The 19920-nt window shown below is 47.5% G+C and overlaps 1 long non-coding RNA gene across 1 annotated transcript in view; it reads left to right on the top strand.

Annotated features, from left to right (window-relative positions):
• Positions 1–16630, top strand: part of LOC144798960 (uncharacterized) — a 70750-nt gene extending 54120 nt beyond the window's left edge. Inside the window, exon 3 of the long non-coding RNA XR_013603712.1 lies at positions 16452–16630. This is a non-coding gene — a long non-coding RNA (uncharacterized LOC144798960). The remainder of the gene's footprint in view (positions 1–16451) is intronic.
• Positions 16631–19920: the final 3290 nt, after the last annotated feature.

Here is a 19920-nt window from a genome sequence, read left to right on the forward strand (position 1 = left end):
CTTTTTTTTTGTAAATATATTTATTTGCATTTTTGACAAGAAAAAAAAGGAATACATCATAACTTCTGTAAGTATACACAGTAAATTCGCACATTGTCCTCTCAGCAGAAACATTTTCCGGTTTTGTACAGTCATGATTATCCAAAATCTCAATAGTTGTGGTCCGACTACTCACTGCACTTCGTGTGTCAAAGGGTCTAATCTGAATCTGAAGTGTCATCCTCACTATCTGATGGTGGCTCACAAATATTCCCTCTATACGTATTCCATGCCCCCCAAATTTTCTTCCATTTTTGGGGGCAACCCCTGTTGCTAAACACTGCCCTCTCCGTTACCATGGCCTCATTCATATCACCCCTCCATGCCGCTAGGGTAGGTTTCTCTGCTGCACCCCATTTTTGCGCTATATTTCTCTTAGCCATCATCATACCTAATGTCGCCCAGCTTTGTCTCGATCGTGTAAGATCATTGGGTTCCCATATATTTAAAAGACAGCGTTTGGGTTCTGGCAGTAGTGAGACTCCCTCTGATTGTGATATAGTTCTTAATACCTGGGTCCAGTATTCAGCTATTCTGGGGCAGTCCCATATGGTGTGATAGAAGGTCCCTTCCTCACCACATCCCCTTAGGCAATAGGGATGATCTATCCTCCCTATCTTATGTAAGGTGCCTTTAGTGTAGTAAGAGAGGTGTAATACGCACAGTTGTACCAAACGAAGGCGTGAGGGAATGCCCACTTCCTTCGGGGACGCCAGTGCCTCCTGCCACTCTGAGTCATCTATCTCTCCACAGCCATGAGACCATTTCTCCAGTAGTGTTCTCGTTGGATCAGGTAAATTATTCACCAGCTTACGGTAAATTAGGGAAGTCACTTTTTTTGGCATATAGTCAGTTAATCACCTGTCCTCCAGAGGGGACGCCTCCGGGACTTCGGCGTCAGGCAGAAGTGCTGTCATTAACGTGTGTCTTATCTGTACGTATCTAAAGTGTTCAGAGGGGGTTAAGTCGTATTGCTGTCGTAGGGTAGCATATGAGAGTACTGCTCCTTTCTGCCACATATCCCCAATCGTTGATATGCCTATATCATCCCAACGGTCAAAACCCTTGGTGTGCCTAAGTTTACCCAACTGCTTTTTGTCCCACAGTGGAGTAAGCTGCGTCAAGACCCCTTGCCACCCCAGCTTTGCCTGCGCTGCATGCCATAGCAAGAGTGTGTGTCTCAGTGGCTCAAACTTTGTCAGAGCTACTTTTTTATCGTAGAGGGGAGCCAGTATACCAGACAGTCCCAATTGTGCTCTGTCTGCCTTTAGTGCCGGCTCCGACTGTGGAAGATGTAACCATTGATTAATTACTTTTAATTGGGCTGCCCAATAGTACAGACATATATTTGGGAGTGCTATGCCGCCATCGTACCAGCTTCTTACCATCTTGGTCTGTGCTATACGTGCGGGCTTATGGCCCCACAACAGAACAGAGACCTGCGCCGCAATTGTTTTAAAATAGGCGGGTTGTACTGGGTAGGGCGTATTTTCTAAAATGTATAAAAACCGTTGCAGAGCCATCATCTTAAAAAGTGCTGCTTTGCCCAGCACGGTCAGCGGTAACGATTCCCAGTGTTGAATGTCTCGCTTGAGACGGTCGAGTGGCGGCTGCAAATTTAGTTTATAGAATTCTGCAGAATTTGCTGTGAGGTAAACCCCGAAATATATAAACGTGTTTTCTGCCATCCGCAACGGACAGCCGTCCGGCAGGCGCGGTGGTGGACCATGGAGAATGTACATGGTGGATTTAGATCAATTAATGGAATAACCAGAGGCTCGCCCATAAGCTGGGAAGACATCTAAAAGGGTGATTATAGAAAGTCTAGGGGAAGAGAAATATAACAGGATATCACCTGCGTATAGGGAGATTTGATCCTCCCAGTCATCCGCCCATTTAAGGACCCTAATAGCTGGTTCCCATCTTATCCATTCTGCCAATGGCTCCAAAACCAGGGCAAACAATAGTGGCGATAGCGGGCAGCCCTGACATGTGCCCCTGGCTAGGGGGAAATCTGCCGATATATGGCCATTAGCTGTGACATGTGCCATGGTTTTCGTGTACAATAATCGGACCCAGGCACAAAATCGCGGTCCAAATCCCATGTGGTGCAGCACCGCAAAGAGGAACGGCCAGTGAACCATGTCAAACACAATATGTGCGTCTAACGATAGAATCACCGTCGGCTCGTGCACAAAGTTTGCATGTGCCATCACCCCATGCAGTCTGCTGTGTTTCTGCTGGGCATAAAGCCAGATTGATCTCTGTGTACGAGCTTGGACAAGTGTGGTGTTAGTCTTATCGCTAGCAATTTGGCGAGTATTTTGGCCTCAGCATTCATGAGTGAAATAGGACGGTATGATGTGCACTGATCCGCCGGCTTCCCCGGTTTCAAAATGGCTACTATAGTGGCCGTACGCTGGTGCGGGGGGAGCTCTTCTATCTCTAGGCTTTCTGTAACCATATTTAACAGGTGTGGCACAAGTGAGTCTGTCATTTTGTTATATATTTCGATCGGTATGCCGTTATGCCCCACCGCTTTGCCCGATTGTAATGCTTTAATAGCTAGTGTCACCTCATCCGTCGTGAGGTCACCTTCCAGTAATTGTGCTTCTTCTGGAGTTAGTTGGGGCATTTTAAGGTCTTTTATATATGTCAATGCTTCCTCTTCTAAGATTGTAGAATCTGAAGAGTATATTTTCATGAAGTGCTGTGCCAGCATATTTACTATTGTGTTTGGGTCTGTAGTGGCCTGCCCTCCTTCCGCTGTGAGCTGTGCTATCCATCTGTCCCTCTTCTCCCGTTTGTCCAGCCATGCCAATAGTTTACCTGCCTTGTCTCCAACGTCATAAATTTTCTGTAGTGTGCATACCAGTTGCTGTTTGGCAACTTCCGTCAGGTATGCCTTATGTCGTGGCTGCGCAGTCTGCAAGCTGTGTGACGCTTTGGGGGTCGGGTCATTGGCGTATTGTGCCTCTGCATTAATCACTTCAGATTCTAAAGCCTGTAGTTCCGACTGTCCTTCTCGTTTATAGAGTACAATAGAGGATATCGCCTGTCCCCTAAGAACTGTCTTGTATGCCTCCCATAAGGTCACAGAGGAGGCGACGGAGCCGATGTTATCTTGAAAATAGTGTTTTGTCACCTTACTCAATTCCCTCCTAATCTTGGGATTACGTAGATAGACAGGGCGTATGGGATAAGTCCGACGCCTTGTCTGCTGGTGATGTCTGTAATTAATCATCAGTGGGGAATGGTCAGATATGCCCCGTGGCTTGATGTCTACACTGCTAATATTGCAAAGGCCACCCTCGACCCCAGGAGATAATCAATTCTGGAGAGACTATTATGAACACTGGAGTGATAGGTAAGCTGATGGTCAAAAGGGTGATATTTCCTCCAAAGGACCACCAGTCCCATAGCTGCAGTGAAGCTCCCCAAGCGTGAAGACCCTGATGTAGCTGTACGTAGGGGGAATCTATCCAATGAATCATCAACCATCAAGTTAAAATCTCCCCCAACCAGTAGTTCACCCTCCGGCAGCCCCATAAGAATGCACTAAGATCCAAGAGGGCCATCGCCTGCAGTGCTGGAGGTATGTAAACAGAAACAATATTGATATTCCTCCCTTCCCACTGTGCATGTATAGCGGCAAATCTACCCGCCCCATCGGATTTAACGTCTTTGATGATTAAGGGGAACTGCTTCTTTATCAAGATACCAACCCCTCTAGAGCCTGAAGTAAACTCGGAGTGGACTGCCATTTTATAACCCCATCTATCCAGGGCCTTAGTAGATGTGTTTGTGAGATGTGTCTCTTGTTGTAGCACCACTGCTGCGCCTCCCCTTTCAATGCTCTGTAAAACCAGGCCCCGTTTGATTTTATCGCCTAAGCCGCGGATATTCCACGTGAGTATGGACAGTGACGGGGTCATTGCATCTGACCCTCCCTGTGAGTTAGCTAGTGAGTTATCCCCCATTTTCATATTGAAGGGATTTACAACTGCCTTGTCCCATGTGAAGGCCAATGTAAGTTCCTGCGAGGAGTGACATCGTGCAACAATATCTACATCTTTGCATCCCGTAAGCAACAAACAACCAACATGTGAAAATTCCCCACCTCCATCCCCCCTCCCTGCCTCCCTGCCTTGCGGACTTAAAACTGCCCGCCACCCCAACTCAGCAGAGTGCTTAACATCCCCACCCTGGAACTGCAGTTGCATGTATGTTCAGGGGTGGGAAAGTCCAAGGAAGACCAATCATCCCCCCCAGTCCCTGAGTCCCGAGTCATTGTTCAATGCTTTGTCGTTAAATAAAGGAGGTGAGCCCCGACCGGCGGCCAGGCACATTTCTCTAATACAGGAAAAAGGAAAGGGAGATACTTCCCTCGTGCTTGAGGAATTCAGTCCCCGGAGTCCTTATGTAGATGGGCATCCTCCCCCTCTTCCTGTTGCCCAGTTGTCTGCACCTCCTTCCCGGTCGTCCTGACCTCTCCACCGGACGCCACCCTTCAAGCCAGTCGTGCTCAAAAAAACAAGTCTTCTTGTCTGCCACCACTCTGAGCTTTGCTGGAAAGAGCATTGAGTACGGCAGTTTGCGGGATCTCAGTGTTTTTTAACCTCAAAAAAGCTCCTGCGGCGTGCCGCGACCGCAGCCGTGTAATCCGGGAAAAAAGAGATCACAGAGTTTTGTATCCGTATCGGTGGGGCCACTCACGGGGGCGTGGCTTGGGCGCCGATGGAGGAGGTCGCCTGAGCGCTGGGCTCCGCGATCGAGCCTCTAATTATCCTGCCAAAACACCTCTGAAACCCCCATCTCACCTTGCAAGACAGGGGAAGTGGATCCCCTACGGAGGATCTAAGAAACACTGCTTGCTCAGCCCTGCAGACCCAGAGATGATTGCCGGCGCGCTGCCCGGGGCACCCTGAGGGAGCAACTAAAATGGCGGCTGCGAGGAGGCTCTGAATCCTTGCATGATCAAGATCGCAATTGATCCCGCGGACCCTTGAGGGCTCCGATCCCGGTGCCGGAGCCGAGAGACGTTGCCTGGGGGACGGCTGGCAGCCGGAGGTACTGTGCACAGAGCTGCCGATTGAAATCTGCCGGCCTGAATCTGTGGGCCGTGCTAATACATCGCGGGCTCCCGCTTTGGAGGTGCGGAGCTTGGGCCCTCCCCCGCCGGAGCCCGGCTGAGGCGGTGACCTTGCTTGCCGGGCCCATTGGAGCTATTGAAGCCTGCGGTGCGATCTCAGCATCGCGGTCAGCGGACCCCACACCCTGAACGGTGCGTTAGCGGAGGGGACTGCGGACCGCTTCCCCCCCCCGGCCGCCAGTCAATCCGGAGTGCGGGGGGAGCCTCGAGATTCCCCCGAGAGACGTGGATGCCGGCTCGGTGATTTGGCCGCGGTGGGGGTTTGCGGATCGAGGGAGCAGCCTCGGGATCCCAGTTGGCCATTCTGCACATCCTGAGGAGACTGACCCGGAGGCGCTTCGCTGCACCGGGGGGGGCCCGGTGGGGGGTGACCCGGCACCTCGACACCCAGTATTTGAAGACGGAGGCCGCGGCAGCTTCCGGAGTGCTGGGGCCCAGACGCTGAGTAGAGCTCCCACTGAGTTTTCCCCCAGATTCACGGCGGCAGAACACTGTAGTTAAGCTTCGGAGACCACTTGGGCAAGTACAAGAGAGGTGACGGAGACCGTGGAGGGGGCACCGCGGAGCAGAGGTGAGACAGGGCGGCGCAACCCCGCAGCAGCAAGATCGGAGGAACAAACTGCGAAGACCTATGAGGATACCCGGACGCCATATGCAGGTAGATGGGGTTTGCCCCTAGTGACACTACACGGTGAACCACGGCGGAGGCTGGGGACTACACTGAAGCGGTCACCTCTTCAGGAGGGAGCGGAGAGGGGTACACCAGCGGTCGCAACACTGGGTGAGGGCAGCTAAGAGAACACTGGAAATGGTCTGTTGATACTGTGTACCCCACACGGGCACTCCATTCCTCCTCTTCCATCGAGCCCCTGGGCCCTGAACTAATCCTGGTACAACAAGAGATAAGCGAACATGACATTACTAGCGGACGTGCATCAGCAGGCGGTTGCAGTATAGATAGCCGTCTATGGGGCTGGAACTGGGGAACACACGGCGAGCGGCCTTAAGCGGGTTGATCCGAGACGGCCGCTGTGCTGGCATCTGACCACCTGCTATGCCTCAAGAAGGACCCTGAGTAATTGTCCCATACCACTAAGGCTACTCTGTTCCTTGCAATTCGGAGCACTGTTGAGGTGCGGCTTGCCCTATTTTGAGCTGCTGCAGCTGGCAACCGAGCACTTGTGGCCCACACGACCGCTTTCTAAGATCGCTCCCCAACGTCGCTGCTGGCGGCCCCTGCACTGGACGCACCTGGGTGGTGATTCACACCGCCACTAGGGCAAAGACCCGAACACGGCAGACCGAGCGGAGTAGTCCCCCCAACTCTGGGCAACTTCTCCCTACCCGATAACGACGAAAAGGACAGCATACCACCAACATGGGAAAACCTAAAGGGAATAAAAGCGGTGCTCAACCCACGTCGGATACTGAGACGTCGGACAAAGGGGACCACTCTGTCCCTGACCAATCGCGAGACCCTCAACTTCAACTTCAGCTGGACATAATCTTGACAGCGATAACGGATACCTGCGGGGCGCTTCAACAGGATATTGCGCAAGTGGCCACGGGACTGGGTCTATTGAGGGCCGATCATGGTAAACTGTCCGACAGGGTTGAGGTGATAGAAGATACGGTCCATACCCTAGCACCGGCGCAAAAAGCCCTCTCAACCACTATGACCAATGTGCTGGACCGCATGGAAGCGCAGGAGAGAAGAGCTGAGGAGGCTGAAGGGCGCAATCGCCGGAACAACATCCGGATAGTAGGCCTCCCGGAGAAAGTGGAAGGGAAGGACATGGTACGCTATCTTGAAGACTGGCTCCAGACGACGGTGGCACCGGAGGGACTGTCCACTTTCTACATGCTGGATCGGGCACATAGAGTTCCGGCCAAGCCGCCACAACAAGGCCAGGGACAGAGATCTGTTACTGCAGAATGCACGCAGGAACGGCCCCTTTCAGGTGGAGAACAGCAAAGTCAACATCTTTCCTGACTACACGTATGAAACACAGCACCAACGGATCTCTTTCCGGGCAGTTAAAAGAGAACTGAGAGCTGAGGGCCTCCAATACTCCCTACTCTTCCCAGCTAGGATTCGAGTAATTGTGGATAATTCCACCAGGCTCTTCGATACACCAGATGATGCCTGCACCTGGCTGGAACTCTACAAATCCGGTAAAGACGTTCTCAGCCAACGACCTGGAATAAGCTCAGAAGGATTGCCACAACGGAAGTCCCGGCGGATCCATAATAGGCAGAGGGGACTAAGGATGCCATCGCAGTCGGAGACAACAACAGAGCGGCGAGGAGTCCTGTAGGTAGTGTCTGCCATGTCGGGAACGCAGAATTCTCCATTGCAGGAAGAGGTGGAATCAGGAGGGGGTGATGACCACTCGGACACTGAGCGCTCAGAGACGGACAGTGTACCTTTGCCTGTGGTCACCCCGGCGACGGCGGAGGAAATGCTGGACGAAGGATAAGAGCGCCTGGTGAGCTGTAGAGGATCGAATACAGATTGTGGCGGACTGTTTGCCGTGAACTGTGAGAGGGAGTTATTGTTTACTGATGGGAGACGGGTGGTCATTGAGATGTGTATTAGTACTTGGGGCTCGATCAATCAGCAAGGAGCCTAGGAATTGGGCTGCTACCCGTTGGTAACCACCCCCCCTGACTGCCCTTAAGGCACGCCCACAGTGACTACTATCGGGTTAGTTAAAGGTTATTACTCAGGTGTGTTTGGATGGGAGCTAGATGGAGGTTCCTAGGTCCTGTTCTGGGGGGAGGGGGTTGGGGTTGTTCTGGGGTGTTGGAGGGAGGGCTCGTCATCGGTGTTGATGTCTTACCACAGTTAGGATGTCTTGGGAATGGTTGGGAAGGAATGCACAGGAAACAGTGGGACACTGGGTGACTTAACCAATTTGAGATGTATAACCTGGAATGTGAGGGGGCTCCACACTATGACGCGACGCCACAAAATCCATGCCTACTTGGTACGGAGGGGAGTTCAGGTTGCATTGCTACAAGAAACACACTTGACGAAGGCTGAAGGGATTGCATTACAGCGTAGATGGAGGGGCCAAGTATACAATACCACATACTCAGCATTTGCTAGAGGCGTATTCATTTGGGTTAGAGCCGGGGTCCCGTTCCACGTAATCAGGCAACTCATAGACCCGGAGGGTAGGTTTGTCGCGATAGCGGGAAAGCTACGAGGTAGGGACATTGCCTTCTGTAATGTGTATGCACCCAATGTTGATCAGCTGACCTTTCTGGCGAAGTTATCAGGGTCCTTAGCGCACTTCCTTGTGGCACCATTGTTAATGGGAGGTGACTTTAATTCGATACTGGACGTAGCCCTTGATAGGTCACACCCCCCTCTGGCGGACTCTCCGACACACCGTACAGCTAAAGGCAGAATGGAATGGCAGTCGAGATGGGGCCTAATAGATGCCTGGCGCGCGCAGCATCCGCAGACTCGAGATTACTCCTATTTTTCAAGTATTCATGAGCTCCATGTGAGGTTAGATGCGATGCTGTGTTCCCCAACTCTAATGCCAACGATTGTGAGAACTGAATATCTGTCGAGGACAGTGTCGGATCACAATCCTTTGTTGCTTGCCATGCAGTGGTTCCCTACCGTCTCCTGTGTCCCTACCTGGAGGCTGCGCCCAGAAACACTAGAAGACCCCCTTTTTCAATGGTGCGCTGGAAGAAAGAATTACTCAGTACTTTGAGGATAATGCTGGCACGACTTAGGCTAGAGCAACGGAATGGGACGCCTTCAAGGTGGTCATACGAGGGTTTTGTATAGGGAAACATGTAGGGGTGCAGAAAGTACTCCTAGATGACCTAGATAGAGCTGACAAGAAACTCCATCAAGTGGAACTTTTACGACCTGGTCACCCTGAGCTACAAGGAAGGGTTAGTGAGGCGAAAGAAGCAGTCGCAGTAGAGACAGAGCGCTTGCGCAGCTTCGACTATAAAGCATACACAGCTAGGACCCATGCAGAGGGTGACAGAACAGGGACCCTACTGGCTTGGCTCGCCAACCCCACAAAGAGAAGCTCACCCATGGTGTCCATGAGCACAGCGGACCGGGATGAGGTATATACCCAGCCTGAGATCCTGCATTGCTTCACAAGATATTATGAAACTCTATACCAAAGCAAACTAGAGATTGGCACTCCAGCCATAGATGTTTTTCTCGAAGGGCTCTCCTTCTCAGAATTAGATCATGAACAGGCAAAGGAATTAGGCAAAGACATTGAGCTGGGAGAAATACGACGCGTCATAAATCGAATGCCACATAACAAGACTCCGAGTCTAGATGGGTTGCCCATAGAATTTTACGGAAAGTACATTGATCTACTGGCCCTCCGGCTGCTAGAGGTCTATAGGGAAGCGAAACAATTGGGGCAGTTACCAAAATCCATGCGAGAAGTGTTGGTAATACCCTTACTGAAACCTGGGAGAGAGAGCGGAGATACAGCGTCGTACAGACCATTATCGATGCTAACCACCGATTATAAAATATTAAGCAGCATCCTAGCGTCCCGCCTTTTAGAACACATGACTACACTGGTCCATGAAGACCAAGCTGGTTTTATACCAACGCGAAACACCACAACGAACATCCGCCGATTGATGCGGCTACTTGAGGGAGACCACTTCGAGGCCCACCACCCAATGATATTATCGGTGGACATAGAGAAGGCGTTCAACAGCCTTGAATGGGAATACCTCTATAAGGTGCTGAGGCGCTTTGGTGTGGGGGAGGATTACTTGAGATGGACAACAGTGCTATACACCTCGGCGGTGGCCAGAGTGAAAACGGGCACACTAATATCGCCTCAATACCCGGTGGAAAGGGGTATGAGACAGGGGTGTTCACTATCTCCATTACTGTTTGCGTTGGCAGTGGAGCCCCTTGTGATGTCAACCCGGACGGGAAACCACTATGGGGGATTACACAGTAGAGTTGGGCAGCAATACATATCGCTATATGCAGACGATCTCCTGCTCTTTCTCGAGGACACCGATTGGGCCATGGTGGGAGTCGACAATCTGTTAACAAGCTTCGGTGAAATTTCCGGCCTAAAATTAAACTGGGCCAAGACGTGCTTCTTCCCAGTACGTCAGGGTGAGACCCACCCCTCCATGACCAGAGCGGTCAGATGGGAGCCCTGCTGCCTGAAATATTTGGGGGTGTACATCTATCACACGCCAGCCGACGTTTTAGAGGGCAATATTGGCCGTGGAATAAGAGCGCTGAAGAGCAGTATGACCTTTTGGGCTACTCTCCCACTGTCAGTGGTGGGCCGAATAGCACTACTGAAAATGGTGGCTCTCCCAAGGCTCCTATATTGCCTCAGAACATTGCCAATATGGATTCCTGCTGCTACTTTCCGACTTCTGAGGTCCATGATAGTGTCCTTCCTTTGGGGGACAGGACGACGTAGGGTAGCGCTAACAACGCTAATAAGACCTAAGACGGAGGGGGGACTGGCGGTCCCCGATTTTGAATTGTATTACTTGGCAGATCAATTGCAGACCTACACGCAGGAGATAGCACGTGAATTCAGGGGACCAGAGCATAAAAGGGGCCTGGGTATACCTCGTCATGTTCTTTCTTTTATAGCGCTGCAGCAGAAATTAGACCTTCGGGATCTCACGCAAGAAGAAAAAACGATTAGATTATGCTGGAACCACTCGCAGCATAGGGCGGGGGTACTACACCCATACGCCCCCGAAATCCCTCTAGGGATGCTAACGGCGCTGCCGCATGGCGGCGATTGGTCGCAGTTACAAGATTGGGAGGAGGCCGCAATTCAGGTGCTAGGGGACCTATATGAAGACGGGACACTATTGCCGTTCTCGACACTCCTAGAAAGTATTTGATATACCTAGAGGGGGCTTTCTGCTGCATTCAGCACTAACACGAGCAATACAGGCACATTGGAGAGAGGGGTTGACAGAACCGAGAACACCAATGGCTTGCCAGTATGCTATGATGGCGGCGGGAACCTTCAAGGCGGTCTTGTGCCTTTACTCCAGAATGAACAATGAAGGACTACCTCCTCTGGAAGTGCTGAAGGGAAAATGGGAAGCTGATATAGGAAAGGATATCCCCGAGACGGTGTGGACGCAGATAATGCGGAGGGCCTGGAAGAGCACACGCAACGCAAGATTCCAACTAGTACACTTCTATATTCTCCACCGAGCATATCTGACACCGGGAAAGATTAAAAAATATTTTGATGTAGACTCCCCAGCGTGCCCCAGATGTATGAGGGTTGGAGTAGAGTTAGATCACATGCTATGGACATGCCCAACCTTAGAACCTTATTGGAAGGAGGTGGGAGACACTCTGAATGCGGTAACGGAGAGGGGCTTGGTATTTGACATGGCCGTGGGAGTTCTACACTGGTTCCCTCATAACCCTAAAAATAAGATCACAAGTAAATTTATAGATATGGGGCTCATACTAGCACAACGAGAAATCACACAGCATTGGAAAGCAGTGGTGGGACCTACTGGCACTAGGTGGAGGAACGAGTTTATTAAGTGGGCTGATGGGGAAAGCGTGCTGAGATTTCAAACTGCACGACGACAGCAGAATGACAAGGCATTGGACGCATTAGTGCAATCATTGCGTAACTATGGCACACAAGATGAAACAGCGGACTAACAACACGGTTAGAGTGCATCTCCGAGCTATGACAGGCACATCACACAGACCATTACCTGTTAACTCCTGTGCATACAGATCATCACGACTGAAACCAATTGCACACACCAATGATGGGGATCCGGAGAGGAGGGAGGGTTCATAGGGGAGTTTATTAAGAAAATGGGTAGGGCACTAGGGGCCAACCTTTAATGGGATTTTATATACATGATCCTGCCCACCTCTGGGTCCATCACCTGAGACTATAGCTGAGAGGGCCACTATCAGCAGCTTAGGAAGGCATAAGAAATGTAATTGACGCTGTATGATGTGTGAAACAAAACCCAATAAAATTTGTTTAAAAAAATAAATCGGTGGGGCCACTCGCGCCGTCTGGAGAATAGCGTCTTTGTCCCGACAATTGAAAATGCGTGCCAGCACTGGTCGTGGGGGAGCTCCTGGTCGTGGTCGCCCTCCCGGTACCCTATGATCCCGCTCCACAGAAAAAAAGGTTTAGAGGCCCTTAGGTTGTAGCTTATTCTTTATGAGATCTTCAACGTAGAGGTCCATGGCAGGCCCCCCCTCGGACTCTGGAAACCCAGTTATTTGAACGTTATTCCGGCGGGAGCGCCCTTCCTGTTCGTCCAGCTTTGCCGCCATACGTCTGTTATCCTCCTCTAATTGTGTCACTTTCTTTACCAGGAGTTTAGTGTCCTTAGTGACAGTTGTCGTCACTTGTTCTACTTCAGTTACTCTTACAGCCATTTTTTGTAAATCCGCTCGTACGAACATGACGTCCGTAGAAATTGTACCCACAGTGGTCTGCACCTGGTGGAGGGCCGCCATTACATCTTCCAGTGTTACTTTGGAACCTCCTTCCATGCACACATCAGAGCTCTTTTGCGCCTGTATTTGAGCCAGCACAAGCGCCCACTGCAGTGTCCGGCGCGTTTAATTATCCTGTCAGGAAGGCGTATTGATCCTCGAAAATGCCGCCCCTGCGCAGCGCCGATCCGCACCTCCGCTGGCAGTCCGTTGCTTTCTTCCTCGGCGCTCTCCACCATCGGCCACCGAGGGGGGGGGGTCAGCTCCCACACCACCTCACTGGTCACAGGCGGCCCCCTCCTGCTCCGATAGCATGTACCGCCACCGCCTGGCCTCACCTCAGTCGCGTAGCTCCGTACTGTCCACGCGCTCCGTCGGGCACACTGCAAGGGCATCGGGGCACCTGCAAAATTTACCCGCGGCCAGAGATTTGCATACAGGCCGCAGTCGCTCTTCTGTTGCTACTCCGTGGTCCGGGGTCTGAGAGGCTCCAGACCGGGATCGTTCGGGTCCTCTTCACCTCCGCAGGAGAAATCTCGGCTCTGGGACGAAGTATGACACAGATAAGTGTCCGGATTTATGGGGGGAGTCGGTCTCACCCTCGGAGCTCCACTATGCTGCGGCCATCACGGTTGGCTGCAAGCCACGCCCCGCCTTGTCCCTTTTAAACACATTTTTCAATTTCTTAAACCATGAAGGTTTCTCCTTTTCTTCTACGTAATAATAATCCATTTTCCTGATAATTCCCTGTCTTTCAAAAGATAGCGTACTCCTCTGTTGCTGTTTCGTAACACCAACCTATTACAGTGGGGTTTACAGTAGCGTACCAATTAGAACAAGATACGTCTCTTTAGTGCTTAACCAATAGTTTCGCTGCTTTACTGATGCACCAATCAGCCTTTACTCTGTCTTGGTCACAAGGACCAATCCCTGGAGACACTTTTGACGTCAGCTCCTGCTCCGGCTTCTGCAGCTTCGACTGACCCCTCCTTTACAAGGTTTATCGAGAAGCTGTATTTACAAGATATACAACTGGATCGGTTAGTAACTTACACAAAACATCTCAATTTGTCTGTTTCGCTAAACAAAGTGATAGAATTTTCAATCATACAAGTATTCTGTATTTCCAGTAGACAGCTCTTACCTCTTCTCTACCACAGAATTTTACACTCGCCGATAAAGTAGCACCACTTCCTCTACTTTACCCTTGTCTCACTCTCAAGCTCCTCGACTTTACCCTTGTCTCAAGCTCGGGTTAAGCTCTATTACTGATGTATGTCGTTACAACGCATGCTTTTTCCACACATGCCTTTACAACGTAGGTTTTACAACGCAAGTCGTTACAACAACTTGCGTTGGGGGCGCTGGATAGTGGAATAGTTTAATTTACTATTCCAACTCCAGTCCCCGTGGATAGTAGGGAAGGTTTTGGATAGTAAATTAAACTATTCCCTATCCTACAGCGCCCTCCAGCACAAGTCGTTGTAACGACTTGCGTTGTAATAACTGCGTTGTAAAGGTACTGCGTGGAAAGAGTTTCGTTGTAAAGGATATTTCCCTCTATTACTCTCCCAGCAGTAAGTTTTAAATCAGGATACACAATGATCCCTGTACTTGAAGGCTAAGATTTTATAGACTGTCCTCGCTATGCATTTATCCCTTCATACGTAAAGGTCCCTAAACTTGTGATATGAGCAAATACCACTGTAGTATACGATGATACTACTTTTGAAACAGACTATGTGATGTGCGACTTTACTTGCCACACTTCTTCTGCCTGCAGACAGAGTGACTAGCTTCACGCAATCCTCGGAAGCCTTTTCAGGACTACATATAACGTAATACAAACTCAACAGATGTTAGTCACAATTCTGTATATCAAAACCCTTATATATCACTTTATACATAATCCTAGCTAATTCTATAGCAGCCAATGCTCTGCTACCAAGCTAATTACTGATGCAGCGCTACTCCGGAAATGTTTTCTAAAACCATATCACCTTTCCCTGAAGTACCAAATCATACAATACTCATCAGTGGGACCCATGACACTGCGTGTTACTCACAAACACTTTCATCCTACTTCATGGATTGGTGTGATTCAAAGGAGAGCTGCTGGATCATAGCGGAGTGTCTAAATCAAAACTAAATATTTATACTATATACACCTGCAGTTTAAAGGAATGTTACCATGGTTTTTATTAATGAGACATTTTATTCAGACACACCACTATTATGGTCAATGGATCTGCGAGTAAAAAATTAGGCTAAGGAAAATACAAGACCAGCTTAATTCTCCATTTATCTAATTTTTATTCAAGCAAAGTTTAGCATGTCTAACAGTTAATTTGCTTTATTTATTTCTTTATTCAAAAAAGTAACCTTAAAAGAGTAAATGTTTTATCTCAAACAGTTATAGTCATTTAGTTCAAAGATTCAGAAATAGACATTATTATTTAGGTTTCAGGACACAAGTATTAGCAAAAGACAGATAGTTCCCAAAGTTCTTTTTCTCCTAGCTCCCTAACTAACAACCTCATCTAAAACTCATTTCTCATTCAAAGAAAATAGAAAATGTATTCAAAGTCTTACATCTCAGGAAAAATCAGCATTCCGACAGCATCTCAGGAGGAAATCGAAAAGAGAGTTTTTTCTTAAGAAAAGTCATGTCTTTTTATACCCTATTTCACTAACTGTATCTATCTACAAAAGTAACTGTCAGTACAAACTCAAGTCCTGATTGGACAATTTGAGGGTGGATGAGCATCACCTCATCATTCTAATATTCAATTTCTGTAGCATCAGCTGAAATTAAAGAGTTCATTGTTTTAAAAGTGTCCAGCTTAGTCACGTAATATGAAGTTCCTTTCCCACGATTCATAATTCAGATGTCCATAATTTATTTGCAGTCAACTGGACTTTCAGGGCAAGCTGTCCTTGAACCGCTCTCGCTCAGGCATAGGCAGCTCACATTCAGTCTCGGCTCTAGCCGCACATGCGCAGTATCTTTCACTGTCACAGTAATCGAAAACCTCAATTTTTAGATAGGCCTCACAAGCCAGAATGGGAACTATCATAGAAAAAAACACAAATAAATGTTAATTATTGAAATATAACCCTTCTGTTTACCTCCCCCCATATTAAGGTTTTCCCTGTTAGTTGTTACCTAGCAAATAAGCGACACATATGCATGGTATGCTCACCTGTCTTCATGTTTTTGCCACAAAATATATAAACAGAAAGCACATTTATGCCGCTTTTGATTAAGTTAAGCTTTTGCATTAGTTAAACACCATGACAACATTACTAAATTAGTCAGTTATAGTTTTCCATGCAAGCAGATTAATATTCCCACGTATATTTGTGTGTGCATTCTATACTACGTTGATTAGTATATCAAACCATACAATTAATAAAGGTTAAAGTTATGAGGAAATGACTTTACGAGGGCTATACAAAATGTTGTTTCTTCACCTCGCTCCATCATCAGCTCCGACCGGGAGCTCCCAAAGACCCTGCTTACACGTCCATGTCGCATGCCACGCCTGCTGTTTTCCCCATCATTCCACCCAGAAACCTGCCACCTCATTGTATTGTCCCTTGGCTGTTGACTCATGTTCCTGATCCCAGAATAATCATTTGCTACGATAGCCCTATCTGTCAGCACAAAATAAACGTGGTGTTTTTGTTCCATTTCTGCTTTAATTTCATGACAGTTTTACATCAGAACTTTCCGTGCAATAATCACATTTTTTTTATGGTTTTTAGGACTTAATTGATATTTTCCTTGGCCTTGTTCACATCCGAAGGTTGGGAGAAGGCATTCATTATGGTGGCGAGGAGGAAGCAGCAGTGCTGTTATGAACGTTTTTTTCTGTTTTCTTAAAGACGCTAATTCAGTATTTCTCCTTCACTGGTTACTTGGAATGCATGTACTTCCATCAATGGGCGTACTGTTCATTACTATTGGATGGAGAATAAAAAAATAATTGAAAAAAATTAGGAAACGTTCAGAGGTTATTACACAAAATGTATATCAACATGCTTCAAAATGAGCCATCTATTGATGGATATGATATGGTTAATTTGGCTCCTATGAGGTTCTATTTAAAGGACAATTCAACATATGTTCCTGCTTTTGTTCATAAATGCATGTGAAGTATGCAGCACGTGTGACATCTCAGAAATTATTTTACTTTAATCCAAAGAAACGTAATCCACCTAATTTTGCGTCAATCGAAAATACAATTTTTCTCGGAAATTTAAGTACTGGAAAATTCAAAATATTGTTATACTGATGTGTTATAAATTATATTTTGAAACAGTTATATCTCATTCCATTACAAAAATATAACCAAGTTGTTTTGACGGTGCACAGCCTCTCCCACTAACTAAAAATACAACTTCCAGCAGAATCGTACATTTTATAATAAATTCAATCTTCACCCTTTTTTCCCCCACAGCTGGCCTTGCCCTATACCCCCCTTGACCCATATATAATTATTACATGTTTTTCTTTTGCAATTAATCCACTTCTCGAAGGTTCACAATTGTGGTACTTTTGTAGAGATACATTTCAGGTCGGTGCATTTCGAGTGGCTTTAATTGCGTAAAATGAAAGAAGCTGTTAAAGAATATTTCGATTTAATCTGTATGTCTAACTTTGGGCTGTGTTTAGAATTTGGCAAACGGGTCGCCTCATCGCTGGCAGCTGTGTGGCAACCTGCATTCTAAAGTTAACCTTTGACACGGAACGGACAAGGTATGTTTACAGAAAGGGATTCTTTCAGCATTCAGAGTGGGAGCGCTTTCATCCAAACTGAGCGATACCAAGTTGTCCGTCATTTCGTAACCTGATTGTCAGTTGATGTTTTTCAGCATTATGGACTCAAAGCGCTAGTTTGTGGCAAAAAAAAATCTGTTTGACGGCAATTGCAGACCGGAAAAACAAGAATTGACAATGCCAACAGGTCTGGCTTTCAACATTATTCACACTTCTCCTGATACACAAATCACTGTGAGTTCTTCAGGGTGGTCTCCTATCAATCTTACTTGTTAAATTCATCAAAGATTCATCCCATGCTAGCCCTCCCTTCTCTGCTGACAGGTCATGGTCACTCCCTCTGTCCATTTGATGAGCTCTCTCTCCCAGTGTAAAGTGTTTGGAGCACTGTCACTTTTCCAAGACATTGACCGTAGTCTTTTGGTCAGACACAAGCCATCACCTGTGAACCTACACACTGATATATTTTTATTTGACCTCGCGTCCCCTCCACCCCCCGCACTTTTTAAGGCCATAAACAATCAAAGCTTCTGTCAAACTCTTCATAAACGTAATAAGATGCTGTGGAAGGGCACAACAAAGTTATATGTTTCAGGTGAGCTCCCTCAGTCCATGATATTGGGCACTTGTCTAGTACTGAGCATACATTTTGTGGAGTCAGCTTCAGATTAAACCTGTGTAGTAGGTTATGTTGAATCACTTGAAATCTAGCATTTATAGACACTTATTCGAATACCCCACCACTTTTCACCATTCACTATCAATCAGCTCTCCACCTATATATTTAGACCATGATTCCTTTAAAGCTGGCAGGTTCATTCCAGTCATATCCAGTACTATTAACTATAGTTACATGATCTGCCTTCTACAGCTACCCAACCTCAATATTAGTGACAATACCCATGTCTTTGTGGTGGACCAACAGAAGCATCCTTGTTCCTTCTGAAAAACGTTACCTGTGCATTGTAGGTCAAGGAGTGCCCTGGTAGAACTTTGCACATCCTCTGTAAACTATGAAGCAATTGCTATTTATCACAATTAATAAAGTATCCTAGTGTCATAACTCCAGCTCCCTTCCATACGACCAGATCTGTCTGTCTGGCCACCTTCTAAGGCTCAAGTAGGCCCCAAAGTGGTAGATCAGGTGCATAAGCCACCTTTCTGTTTGTTTGATTCAACACCGTGAGCCAACAGTATCTAGTCAGCTCTATCAATCTGACAACAATCTCATGAATATTTGGGGACCTAAATAACATTCCAAGATCTAAGTATTTCCATACACCTCAAACCTCTATCTCATTTCTTGATTGTTGGTTCCCTGTCACCACCTAGTTACCTGTTAGATTTGGACTGCCAAATATTATAACTCAAACGCACTCAACCCGCCCTCGACCATAGGTAACTGCAGTTGCCAAAGCAAAGGGGTTTCTTTTGTGCCCCTTCTCCATATGAGGCACACAGATACTGCTTCAAAGTGTAGGATCCACAGTAAGATTACCATTTTGCCCAGTACCACCCTCCCCAGCGCCGTCTGTGGGAGCCCCTCCTAGAACTTTACTAATTCATGACTATGGACCACAATCTTGGACACATTTCCAGCTACCAGATCTGACTCAACGTGATGCTTTTGGACACCCAAGTATCATAATTAACAACCTCTCAGGCAAAGGGGAAGGTTGAAGAGGTACTCCATTTCCCCCTCCCTCAACGGCCACAATTTACTCACATTTACTTTTAATCCTTACTTGTCATTGAATTGTGTCGGAAAACCAGATCCCTCTCTCCCTCTTTGAGATACAAAAGGACATCATCTGCATATAGAGGAATAAACAGTCTGTATTTTGCATCCTCTAATCCCCACTGTGTGTTCCGTTTGCAGCCGCAAACACTATTCCAAGGCAAAAAGATGGCAGAGGGGACATCTCGCTCTGGTGCCCTGATGAATTGACCATGGTTTTGATACAACTTCAACAGTCCTTCACTCTGGCCAGTGCATCCATATAGCTACTGTATCAATTTTCTCAGTTTCAGAATACCAAATGCTAGCACTTCCAACACTGTGGAAAGGTAGTCCAAATTCAACGTGTAGAATGCCTTTTCCATACCAATTGATGCCATTGCTGGTAGCTTCATGCCTTATTGGTGTTCATATAGGGAATGAATGAAGCACATGATGTTAAACACTGTGTTCCAGGTTGAAAGAAACCTTATTGGTCAAGGTGGACAAAACTCAACAAAGAAGGCAAATACCCCATTCGCTAGTATCTTACAATACAAAGATATATCCAGCAGTACCTTTCTTAGTTTGGGCAATGTAATGATTAGGGTCCTTTTTTCTTTTGTACCCTCACGCCGTCAACATTAGTTAAATGTGTTTCCTAAAAACATGCTATAGTAATTCCTCTTCTGCGCTAGTAAGAGTATACCTTATATCTTTTCTATGGGACTGCTCAT

This window comes from Lissotriton helveticus, chromosome 12 (genome assembly GCF_964261635.1).
Source record: "Lissotriton helveticus chromosome 12, aLisHel1.1, whole genome shotgun sequence".
NCBI lineage: Eukaryota > Metazoa > Chordata > Amphibia > Caudata > Salamandridae > Lissotriton > Lissotriton helveticus.